The sequence below is a fragment of the Phocoena sinus genome, chromosome 3 (genome assembly GCF_008692025.1).
Source record: "Phocoena sinus isolate mPhoSin1 chromosome 3, mPhoSin1.pri, whole genome shotgun sequence".
Taxonomy (NCBI): Eukaryota; Metazoa; Chordata; class Mammalia; order Artiodactyla; family Phocoenidae; genus Phocoena; species Phocoena sinus.
In genome coordinates, this window is record NC_045765.1 from 117463467 (window position 1) to 117475643 (window position 12177).

Here is a 12177-nt window from a genome sequence, read left to right on the forward strand (position 1 = left end):
TAGATAACTATTGCTAATTTTATGAGTTGTGATAAGGGTGTTGTAGTTTCTGGAAGAAGGTCTTTAAATTTGCATACTGAAGTATTTAGAAGTGAAGTGTTACAGTGTTTGTAATACATTTCTAAATGATTTAGCGAAATGTATATATGTGTGTGCATGAAGCATATATGGCTGTTATTGAATCTAAGTGGTGTTCATATGGATGTTCATTGTACTATTTTTTTTCTATTTTCTGTGTGTTTGAAAAGTACATAAGAAAAGTGTTCAGTATTTTTAACTAAATGAGTAAAATCTATGTGTCTATTGTATTCCCTTTTTACATATTATTTTACACTTTTGGTCCATATTCATCCATATTTTGATGTTTGTCACCAGTATTTTGTGCATGTGTGTGTGTGTATATATCCCCACTTAATATCACATTTTTAATGTTTTTACATATTCTTTCTATCAGCTTGTTTGCCTGTATGTTATGCCGCTCTTCCTTTAGTTCAGTAGCTTTTGGCATTCTCAATAACATTAGTAACTACCTTCTTACATGTAGTACTCGATTCTCTTCTGTCATAGCGTCAGGGTAACTCTCTGTGTTGTGACTATTTAATAAAAGGTTGTGGACATTATGATTCTTAGTGGATGTTTCCATGTTGCCTTGAAAAGCAAATTTCGAAAAACATCTTTTCAAAATCTATGCGTTCCTGGGAGGGATATTTTTTAAATTATATATATCCTCACATTTAAAAGTATAGTTACCTGTATTTCATTCTTCGATTAAAGTCAGTTTTATTCAATTGAAGTTCTTCAGCTAGGTTATTCAGCTAAGTCTAAAGAGATGAATAGAAAAACTAGGCAGGGGATGAATTGGGCTGAAGTATTCCAGGCAGAGAATGCACAAGCTAGAAGCATTAGGGCAGTGTGTTTCAAGGCCTAAGGCTAGCCCAAATGTCATACCACTGTTATCCGTTCTCCATCCATGTAAGTTCCCCTCTTTGCATCTGTTCTCTGCTTATTTCTATTACATAGCTTTTCACAGTATAATATCTTTACTGTTTATATATCTGTCTTTCCTGTGTCATTAGAGGCAAGGCACTACATCTCATTCTTCATCATGTCTACAGTATCTGGCATGGTTTTTTGAAGTCTAGAATGGGCTTAGAGCACAGATTGGAGGGAATGTCAAATTAGAGAGAAAATGAAGTCAAAACAGCTTGTTTTCTGGCTTTCACTGTAGTAATTGTCCTTGTGGTTATGAAGAATCCTAGATGGAAAATTCCATGGTCTGTACCTATATTCAGAAGATAGGCAAATAGAAGGTGAGATGCCATAATTGAAGAGTACCTTCATTAAGGGATCAGCCAGAGATTACTTTATCTGAGTCATGTTTTAAGTTTAGCTTTTCTGTATGGTTGCCATTAACAGAAATAAACTACAGGTTATGAATGGTTATACAGGTTATGAATGGTTATGAATGTAAGTTATATGTTGTTTGAAGCTCTTGGTGAATGGAAAACAATGAATTCAATTCAGAAGTGAAATTCTGAAAGTTTCACCAGAGCAACTCCTGCTTCTGCAGAAATCCATGTTTATATACAGCAATCAGTAGAAGACATTCAGTATTCAGGTATTTCACAAAATACTTGGTGTTTTATCATTTTTGTGTATGAATTGTGGCCTTGCAAGAGGATTCAAGAACATTTTTACATCACTGTCATTTTTTTTTCCAAATACTTTTTTTGAGGTTAATTTATATACAGTAAAATGCACAGATTGGGACTTCCCTGGTGGCGCAGTGGTTAAGAATCTGCCAGCCAATGCAAGGGACACGGGTTGGGGAAGATCCCACATGCTGCGGAGCAGCTAAGCCCGTGCACCACAACTACTGAGCCTGAGCTCTAGAGCCCGCATGCCACAACTACTGAAACCCACGCTGCTAGAGCCCGTGCTCCACAAGAGAAGACACCGCAATGAGAAGCCCGCGCACCGCAACGAAGAGTAGCCCCCGCTCACCTCAACTAGAGAAAAGCCTGCACGCAGCAATGAAGACCCAACGCAGCCAAAAATTAAATAAATAAATAAACTTTTTTAAAAAATGCACAGATTTAAAGTGAAGAGTTTGATCAGCTTTGAGAAGGTATACCATTGTTACTACATCAAGATAAAAGAACATTTCCCTCAGTCCAGAAGAAGAAAGATGTGAAGCAGTGCACCTGAATATTAATGAGTCTTTGTGTTTAGATAAATACTTCTGGTTAATCTTATTTTATATATATATATATAAAAGATAGCATAGCTACCTTGTTTGATACCAGTCAGTTGTTAGTTAGGGGAGCAGGGATTTGATTTGAAATTTGTTTGCTTACAAACTTCATGTTTTTTCCAGTTAAGCTGCTGATCTGGAAAGTTGTACATTGTTTGGTAAAATTTGGACTCTGTAGTTTCCCTACTCTTGCCATTACCTGTAGGTAGAATTTTGACTTCTAGGATATTGTTCATTTTACTTTTACTGTAAAATTTATAATAAACATTTAAATTTGTAAAAAAAATCTTACTTTATAGAACTTGGTTTCAGTAGACTCTTAGCTCTGTGTTAGTTGGGTTTTTATTGTAAAGGAAACTAGAAACTGTCACATCATATTTTTCTTCCCTTACAAGTAATAATAGCTATATTTTTGAATGATTACTATGTGTTGCTAGGCATTGTTATTTCATTGAATCTTTTTTTTTTTTTAAATAAATTTATTTATTTATTTATGGCTGTGTTGGGTCTTTGTTGCTGCTCACGGATTTTCTCTAGTTGCAGAGAGCAGGGGCCACTCTTCATTGCAGTGTGTGGGCTTCTCATTTCAGTGGCTTCTCTTGTTGCAGAGCACGGGCTCTAGGTGTGCAGGCTTCAGTAGTTGTGGCACGTGGACTCAGTCACTCCGCGGCATGTGGGATCTTCCCGGGTCAGGGATCAAGCCCATGTCCCCTGAATTGACAGGCGGATTCTTAACCACTGCACCACCAGGGCAGTCCCTCATTGAATCTTAATAGCCTCTCAAGTTAGTTACTATTATTATTCCCAAATGACTTGCTTTGGACCACATAGTAAGTGGTAGAACTCTGTATGACTTCAGAACTCTCTCCAGCTCTTAGCCCCCCAGCAACTGCTTCTGCCCGGCTCTGTGGAGTCTTGTCCTACACGTGCATAACTTAGGATTTGGGCAAGGACCTAAGTGGGAATCCTACACAGATTTTTGGGGCTCCTTCTCTTTAAGTCCCTTCCCTCTAGACCTTACCTCCTCAAATTCCATCTGCCTTATTCCAGAGCCTAGACTCCAATCCCTGTTTCTTCCCCCCACCCAGGAAGAACAGTACTCTTTACTCAGGCTCCACCTTTCATGCTGCAGTTTGGAAATTGTGTCCAGCCAAAGAGGGTGAATGCAAAGCTCACCTGTTTCCCTTTCTCAAGAATCTCACCCTGTGCTCTCTGTTGCCCAATGCCTGGAAACAGTTGCATCATAAATTGTGCCCAGTTTTATAACCTATCACAGGAAAACAAGTACACTACCAACTATTCCTCCTATTTTTAAACAAACATTTTATCATTTTTTTGAATACTTGGTTGGATGGCACAATTCATTGCATCACCTTTTCATTTTGGAACAATTTTCAGTTGTTGGATGATTTCTGAAAGATTAATCTGTTGTGATGGTTAAAACAAAATGTGCTAAACAATGATATTACACTCTCTCAAGTACATCAGGTTCATATGTCAGATTTGGGGTTATTGGTATGTGTATGTGTGTGTGTGTGTGTATGTATATATATATATATATATATATATATACACACACTTCTCTATGACAGTAGTAGGTCTATTTTGGGCTTTTTTTGTTAAACTGTAGTTCCATAGAATTATTTTTGTGAATTGTTGATTAGTTTCATGTATTGGGCCTCAGAATCTAATTAGTGCTGTAGATCATCATGTGTTGTCATATTGCTTCCCCAAAATAATAGTTACTAAAGCCCTCATCCTTTACGCTTATCGTAATTAGAGTATCTACTTGTTATAATTTATTTAAATTATTTCTTTCTCCATTGTTATTCATGTTATAAAAGTTCTAAAATAGTTTGAATCAGTTTTTGAACATTATTCACTTTATTCTTTTAATTCTTTTTTTGTGTGTTTTTCTTAAACTACATTGTTGTTTGTTATGTATAGCAATCTGATAGGAAAATATATTTAAATGAAAAAGTAAGATGCAGAACTGTGTGTATTTTGCTTCCTGCCATTTGTGTAAATATACATTTACATATATGCATGTGTGTGCATTGATTGTCATCTCATGGCAATAGTCTAGTTACTACTGAAGAGGGACTAGAAGACACAGGGATGTGAGGGAAACTTCACAGTATACCCTTTTGTATTTTTTCTACTTTTGTGCTGTGTACATTTACTGACAGTAAAAAAATAAATATGTAATTAAGTTAAACTTGGTAAGATATTGATATATCATCTTACTCCTTTAAATTTTTTTCTTAATATTTTTTATTGAAGTATAGCTGATTTACAGTGTTGTGTTAATTTCTGCTATACAGCAAAGTTATACATATATATACAGTCCTTCTCTTTTATTTTCCATCATGGTCTATCATAGGATACTGAATATAGTTGCCTGTGCTATACAGTAGGACCTTGTTGTGTATCCATTCTATATATAAAAGCTTACATCTGTTAACCCCAACCTCCCACTCCATCCCTCCCCCAGCCCCTTCCCCCTCAGCAACCACCAGTCTGTTTCTATATCCGTGATTCTGTTTCTGTTTCATAGATAGATTCATTTGTGTCATACAGTAAGTCCCCCACAAACGAACCTTCAAGTTGCAAACTTTCAAAGATGTGAATGTGCCCCTCTATGCCAGCTGCTGTACTGTGCTACTGTGCTTTTCAAGGTACTGTCCTGTAAGGTTAAACATGTTTTATCTGGGGGGACTTCCCTGGTGGCGCAGTGGTTAAGCATCTGCCTGCCAATGCAGGGGACATGGGTTCTAGCCCTGGTCCAGGAAGATCCCACATGCTGCAGAGCAACTAAGCCCATGCGCCACAACTACTGAACCTGTGCCCTAGAGCCTGCGAGCCACAACTACTAAGCCTGCGCACCATAGCTGTTGAGCCCACGTGCCACAACTACTGAAGCCTGTGTGCCTAGAGCCTGTGCTCCGCAACAAGAGAAGCCACCGCAATGAGAAGCCCGCACACCACAATGAAGAGTAGCCCCCACTTGCTGCAACTAGAGAAAGCCCGCATGCAGCAACGAAGACCCAACACAGCCATACATACATACGTACATACATAAAAATATTTTTTTAAGTTTTATTTTTTGTTCTTGTTTGTTTTTTATGTATAATTTGTGTGAAAAGTATTATAAACCTATTACAGTACAGTACTATATAGCCAGTTGTGTTAGTTGGGTACCTAGGCTAACTTTGTTGGACTTACAAACAAATTGGACTTACGAACGCGCTCTTGGAACAGAGCTCATTTGTTATGCAGGGGTCTTACTGTATTTTAGATTCCACATATAAGTGATATCATATGGTATTTGTCTTTCTCTGTCTGACTTACTTCACTCAGTATGGTACTCTCTAGCTCCTTACATGTTGCTGCAAATGGCATGATTTCATTCTTTTTAATGGCTGAGTAATATTCCATTGTATATGTGTACCACATCATCTTTATCCATTCATCTGTCGATGGACATTTAGGTTGTTTCCATGTCTTGGCTATTTTGAATAGTGCTGCTGTGAGCATAGGGGTACACGTATCTTTTTGAATTATGAACTTCATGGTATACCCTTTTGTATTCTATTTTTGTGCTGTGTACATTTACTGACGATAAAAAATAAATAATATGTAATGAAGGTACACTTGGTAAGCTATATCATCTAACTCCTTTAAACTTTTTTATTTTTCCATTTTTATAGGTAATTCGTATAGTGTTTTATAATAGGTAAGTACTCTTTCCTCAGTATTTCTTGGAGAACGCTTCATATCAGTATGTAGAACTGTCTTGTTTTAAACATATGCAAGATATTCTTATATACAGATGTGTACCATACTTATTTGATTGAGCTCTTATGGATGGAAGTTTAGGTTGCTTCCAGTTGTTTGCTATTTAATACTATAGTCAGTGTTCTTTTACATAATTATTTTTGTAGATGTCTGAATACATCCTTAAGATTATCTAAATAGATTGCATTAGAATCAAGAATTAGATTATAGAATTAGAACTCCTGGATTGAAGAAGATACACATTTGTAATTTTAAAAGATTTTTGCCAAATTGCTCTCAGTAGAGATTGTATTAATTTCCATTTCCACCAACATTGAATGAGAGTCTCTGTTTCCCACAGTCTAGCCAATAATTTTTTTTTTTTTCGGTACGCGGGCCTCTCACTGTTGTGGCCTCTCCCGTTGCGGAGCACAGGCTCTGGACGCGCAGGCTCAGCGGCCATGGCTCACGGGCCTAGCCGCTCCGTGGCATGTGGGATCTTCCCGGACCAGGGCACGAACCCGTGTCCCCTGCATCAGCAGGCAGACTCTCAACCACTGCACCACCAGGGAAGCCCTAGCCAATAATTTATCAGACCTTTGGATATTTCTCAGTCTAGTAGTTGGAAATGATTGTCTCATTGTATTTATAATTTATTTATCTTATTATTGTGAAGTTCAGCACCTTTTCTTGTGTTTAAGAGAACTGTGTATCTTTTCTTATCTGAAAACTTTAGAAACATCACCGTTGCCTACTTTTCAGCTGGGATGTGTGCTTTTCCTTTTTGATTTGCAAGAATTCTTTGTGCTATGAGTTACAAATACTTTTTTCCTAGCTTGCCATTTCTTTTGACCTTGCTTATGGTTGTAGTGGTTGTTGTCATTTTGACAGAAATATTTGCTTTTTATGTAGTCATAGTGTTTAATTTTCATATAGTCAGAATCATCCTGCCTTTTCAGGCTTTTCTTCTAATGCTTCTACTGTTTAATTTTTTTCCTGTATCTATATGGTAATTTTTCCATTATCATTTTAGATATTTGTGCTTACTTTCTCTTTTCAACTTTTGCTTATAAAATTTTATCTACAGATGATCCTCATTATTCATAGATTCTATATTTGCAAATTTGCTAGCTTGCTAAAATTTATCTGTAATCCTGAAGTCATTATTTGTGGAGCCTTCACCATCATTCATGGACACATGCAGAGGGTGAAAAATTTGAGTCACCTGACAGACATTTTCAGCTGAGATAAAGCTGAAAATGTAGTGCTCTGTTTTCTTGTTTCAGCTTTCGTACTATAAACAAAGGTCATTTTCACAATCTATTTAGTTCTACATTTTTCTGTCTTTTGCACCTTTTGACTTCACTCTTTAAAATAGCCCCCAAGTATTGTGCTGTAGTGATATCTAATGTTCCCAAGCACAAGAAGGCTGTGATGTGCCTTACAAGGAGAATACATGTGTTAGATGTGTTCAGGCATGAGTTGTAGTGCTGTTGGCCATGAGTTAAGTGTTGTTGAATCAACAATATATATGAAATAGTGTGTCTTGCAACAGAAACACGCATAAGGTTATGTACTGATCAGCTGGTAATGTGACCAGAGGTTTGCAGGAACCTAGCCCTGTGTTTCTTCTTGGAGTAATGGCTCAGTATTCACAAATTCATTGTTTGTAGTGACTTTTAAAAACATAACTGCCATGAATAATGAGAATTGACTCTATGTAATTTCAAGTCATTTTACAGTTTACAGAATAAAGAGATAGTGAAAATAACTTTGTTAGCAATTTCAATGAGAATTTAAATACAGCAAACCCCAATTTTTTTTAACATCTTTATTGGAGAATAATTGCTTTACAATGGTATGTTAGTTTCTGCTTTATAACAAAGTGAATCAGTTATACATATACATATGTTCCCATATCTCTTCCCTCTTGCGTCTCCCTCCCTCCCACCCTCCCTATCCCACCCCTCTAGGTGGTCACAAAGCACTGAGCTGATCTCCCTGTTCTATGCGGCTGCTTCCCACTAGCTATCTATTTTATGTTTGGTAGTGTATATATCTCAATGCCACTCTCTCACTTTGTCACAGCTTACCCTTCCCCCTCCCCATATCCTCAAGTCCATTCTCTAGTAGGTCTCTAAGGAAAAAAAAAATGTCATGAAGAACCTAGGGGTAAGATGGGAATAAAGAAACCGCAATTTTTATTATGTATTTTCCTAGTATTGAATGTTTATATATATCTCCAAATCAGATAATATTCTTTGAATGCAACTAACTGTTCATTGGCTGTTATGCATGAACCTGAAATATATTTATCTTATAAATACTGACTAATACATTTCTTTTTTTTTGAAAATTTGAATTTAATTTAATTTTTATACAGCAGGTTCTTATTAGTCATCCATTTTATACACATCAGTGTATACATGTCCCAATCACCCAATTCATCACACCACCACCCCACCCCCCCGTGGCTTCCCCCCATGGTGTCCATACGTTTGTTCTCTACATCTGTGTCTCTATTTCTGCCCTGCAAACTGGTTCATCTGTACCATTTTTCTAGGTTCCATATATATGCGTTAATATACGATATTTGTTTTTCTCTTTCTGACTTACTTCATTCTGTGTGACAGTCTCTACATCCATCCACGACTGACTCTAAATTTTAAAGGCACCTCTGCTATGTTCTAGCTTATCATGACCTTGATTCTTCATGCACTTGGTTCGTCAAAACAGTACTTCTGAAAGCTTCTATTTGTTGGATAGACAGATGATAGCTATCCTCTGTGTTGCCTAATAGCAAAACATTTTTTTTATAGATACCAGTTAGAATGATCTTATAGTTTTTCATTTCTACATATTTACTACCTTCCAATTACTTTGTATATACATCTGTCTTCCATATCTGTCCACAAACTGTAAGTAAATTTTAGTGTACAAGCATTATAAAAGTTGAAAGAATATTGTCACATGTCCTTTTAGCAAAATGGGATGGTTCAGGTTTTTAATCATAAAATATTATATAATGAAGTCCTTCCTGTTGAAGGACTAACTAAATGATACTACCATATTTTCTTTTTTGTCCTGAGAAATATATCAGTTCCTTTATTTACAAAACAGAAACAGACTCACAGACTTAGAGAACAAACTTATGGTTACCAGGGGGGGAGGGTGGGGGAAACAGATAGGAAGCTTGGGATTGATATGTACACACTGCTGTATTTAAAATAGATAACCAACAAGGACTTACTGTGTAGCATAGGGAACTCTGCTCAGTATTATGTAACAACCTAGATGGGAAAAGAATTTGAAAAAGAGTAGATACATGTATATGTATAACTGAGTCACTTTGCTGTACACCTGAAACTATTAATCAACTATACTCCAATATAAAGTTAAAAGTTTAAAAAAAAAGAAGTATATCATTTCTTGAGTTTGGGAAAATTCACCTAAGTAGAATATGTCATCTGAAGACTCATCATCTGAGACTTTACTTATATGAACAATTTCACCATTATTAGTCCAGAATAAAGATCAAAATTTTTTTCTTAAAGGGTTAGATAGTAAATATGTTAGGCCATAGTTTTCCAGCCGCTGGCCTAGATGTTACTCTCTATCCCTTTACATTCATCTTCTAATTGCTTTAATAATTTTGAAATGACTTTCTCTGTCAATTTTTTTCTCTTTGCTATTATGGACAGAAAATGAAAAAGTCTGAATTCTCAACTGTGTTCAGGGAAAGCTTTAAAAAAAAAAGACTACAAGGATTGTATCTCCATACTTCCATTAAAACTTCTTGAAAGATAATCCAGTACTTTGGACAACAGAATAAGAAAACTGAAGGATGGTGTAATAGTGATGCTTTATTTCACTACTAATGATTTATTTCATCATCGTTTTAGGTGATTCCATCCTGTCACGTCCTTATTTTAGTCTTTTGTTTTTCTTATGCATAGCTAGAGGTCGCTGGTGAATGTATTATCTACTGCTACGTAACAAATTACCCTAAAATTTAGCACCTTAAAACAGCAAATATTTATTTATTTATCTTTAGTTTCTGTGGGTCAGGAATGTGGGGCAGCTGAGGTGGGTGGTTCTCCTAAGGCTGCAAATCAGGTCGTCAGCCTCAAGGCAATAGTCATCTCACAGTTCTACTGGGGCTGGAGGATCTGCTTCAGGCTCACCCAGATGGTTGTTAAGAGGCTCTCTTGCTACCTGGCGTTCTCCATAGGCAGCCTGAGAGTCCTCACAAACTGATAGCTGGCTTCTCCAAAGTGGGCGATCCAGTACAGAATGAGCAACACCACATGTACTTTTATAACTCAGTCTCTGAATCACACACCATCACTTCCACCTTTTTCTATTCTTTTGACGTAAGTGCAACCCACGGCCAACTGGAGGGGATTAGACAAGGGCAGGAATCACTGGGGACCATCTTGAAGACTGGCTACCACAATGAGTTAAAATAAAATATATCCTGGGATGAAGAATAACAAAATGTTTCAAGATAAGGGATAGTAAAATCACTAAGATTCTATATTGTAGATTTATAAAAGAGTCCAGTAGAGTTACAGCATAATTGCAAGATAGGAGTTTTGTTTATTTTTTTTAATAAATAAATTTTCTCTTTGTTCTTTGGCAGACCTCTAAGAGTGAGTCATGAATGTAAGGACAAATAGTTAGAACTGATCGAATAAGAAACTCAAAAATTGGGAATTCCCTGGTGGTCCAGTGGTTAGGACTCAGTGCTTTCACTTCCATGGCCCAGGTTCAATCCCTGGTTGGGGAACTAAGATCCAAAAAAAACAAAAACAAAAACAGAAAAAATTAAAATTGGGTTCATTGGGCCCAGATGACATACTCAGGATTAATTTCCACTTTCTGCTTTCCTTAGAAGTTTTTAAAAATTTTCTTCCTATCTGTTGTTTATTAAAATGGATATTTCAGGACCATAAATTTTTCTCTGACAATTTAGTTGTATTCTGTAGAATTCTTATTTTCTAGATATTCCAAATTTCAAAATTTTGTTTTTAACTCTAGAAATGTTTTAATTTCAGGTTAATTTCAGTTAATTAATTTTTAGGTTAATTTTAATTTCAGTTAGGTTTAATTTCTAGTTTTGTTGTATTGTAGTTATAGAATGTTGTTTGTATTGTTCTAATTACTATTTTTTTAACACATAATTTTGATCATTGTTTTTAATATGTTTTAAATTCTGTTAGGACATCTCAAATACCAGTGCTCCTTAAGAATTTTTTTAAAAAATACTCTTGCCCATTTATTCCTTCAAATGAATTTCACAATTAATTTGTCTAAATATCTAACTATCCCGTAAAGATTGAAATTAGTATTGTTTTTTACACTAGCATATTTTTATTCTAATTTTATTTACCATGATGCATGTGTTGCTTTATGTTTTCTTCTTTATGATTTTATAAGAAAATAGATTTTTCAATTTCATAATTGTATGTAGACTTTTTATCTTTCGGATTCAGGTGCAGCTCTCTCCCAAGGAGGATGGTATATTGATGTGCCCTGGTCGATGTGAACAGAAGTTTCATCATTTTCTTCGTGAACACTTGGATGGGTGCATGTCGTCATTTCCCCTTGTTGCATGTGACTCATGCTTAAATAACCAGTTAGCTATTTTGAGGCAATAATCAGTTTGAATAACTGAACCATGGAAATATGAGTGATTAAAAGAAATTCAAGGTCACACACAGTGCAGAAAGTCAATCTGTCGAAATCACAACTGAACCCATTTGTATATTGTAACTTTCTTAGTAAGTATGTTAAGATTTTTATCAATGCCTTTAAAAATAAATAACTTTTTTTTTTTTTAAACCTTGACTATCTGAATATTTTTCTTTGGAATATATATGGTAGGTTGGAGTCTGTCTAAAGATGTAGAGAAAACTACTCAGGCTTATTCGGGTCAAGGGTAATATTGTAAAGATACAACCAATTGTAAAACAATGTTGCTGGTGATCCAAGGTTAGGGAACAAAGCCCAGCTGAAGCTGAATGTCAGAGGACTGGACCTGGCCAGTCAGGAACCAAGGCTGTGTTCTGTTGCTTGGATGTCATATTGTCATTCTCCTCCTGCACCTTTTCTTATCTGTCTGCCTCTCTTCTAGCCTCCTCCAC

The 12177-nt window shown here is 36.0% G+C and overlaps 1 protein-coding gene across 2 annotated transcripts in view; it reads left to right on the forward strand.

The window, feature by feature from the left end:
- The window catches only part of SMN2 (survival of motor neuron 2, centromeric), a 44632-nt gene extending 32751 nt beyond the window's left edge, over positions 1-11881 (forward strand). Inside the window, exons 9-10 of one of the 2 annotated variants that reach the window (XM_032628685.1) lie at positions 5965-5990; positions 11505-11871. The gene's annotated coding sequence lies outside the window, so the exon portion shown is untranslated. Of the gene's footprint in view, positions 1-5964; positions 5991-11504 lie in introns of both variants that reach the window. The other variant, XM_032628684.1, reaches the window with a different exon arrangement.
- The last annotated feature ends 296 nt before the right edge of the window (positions 11882-12177 follow it).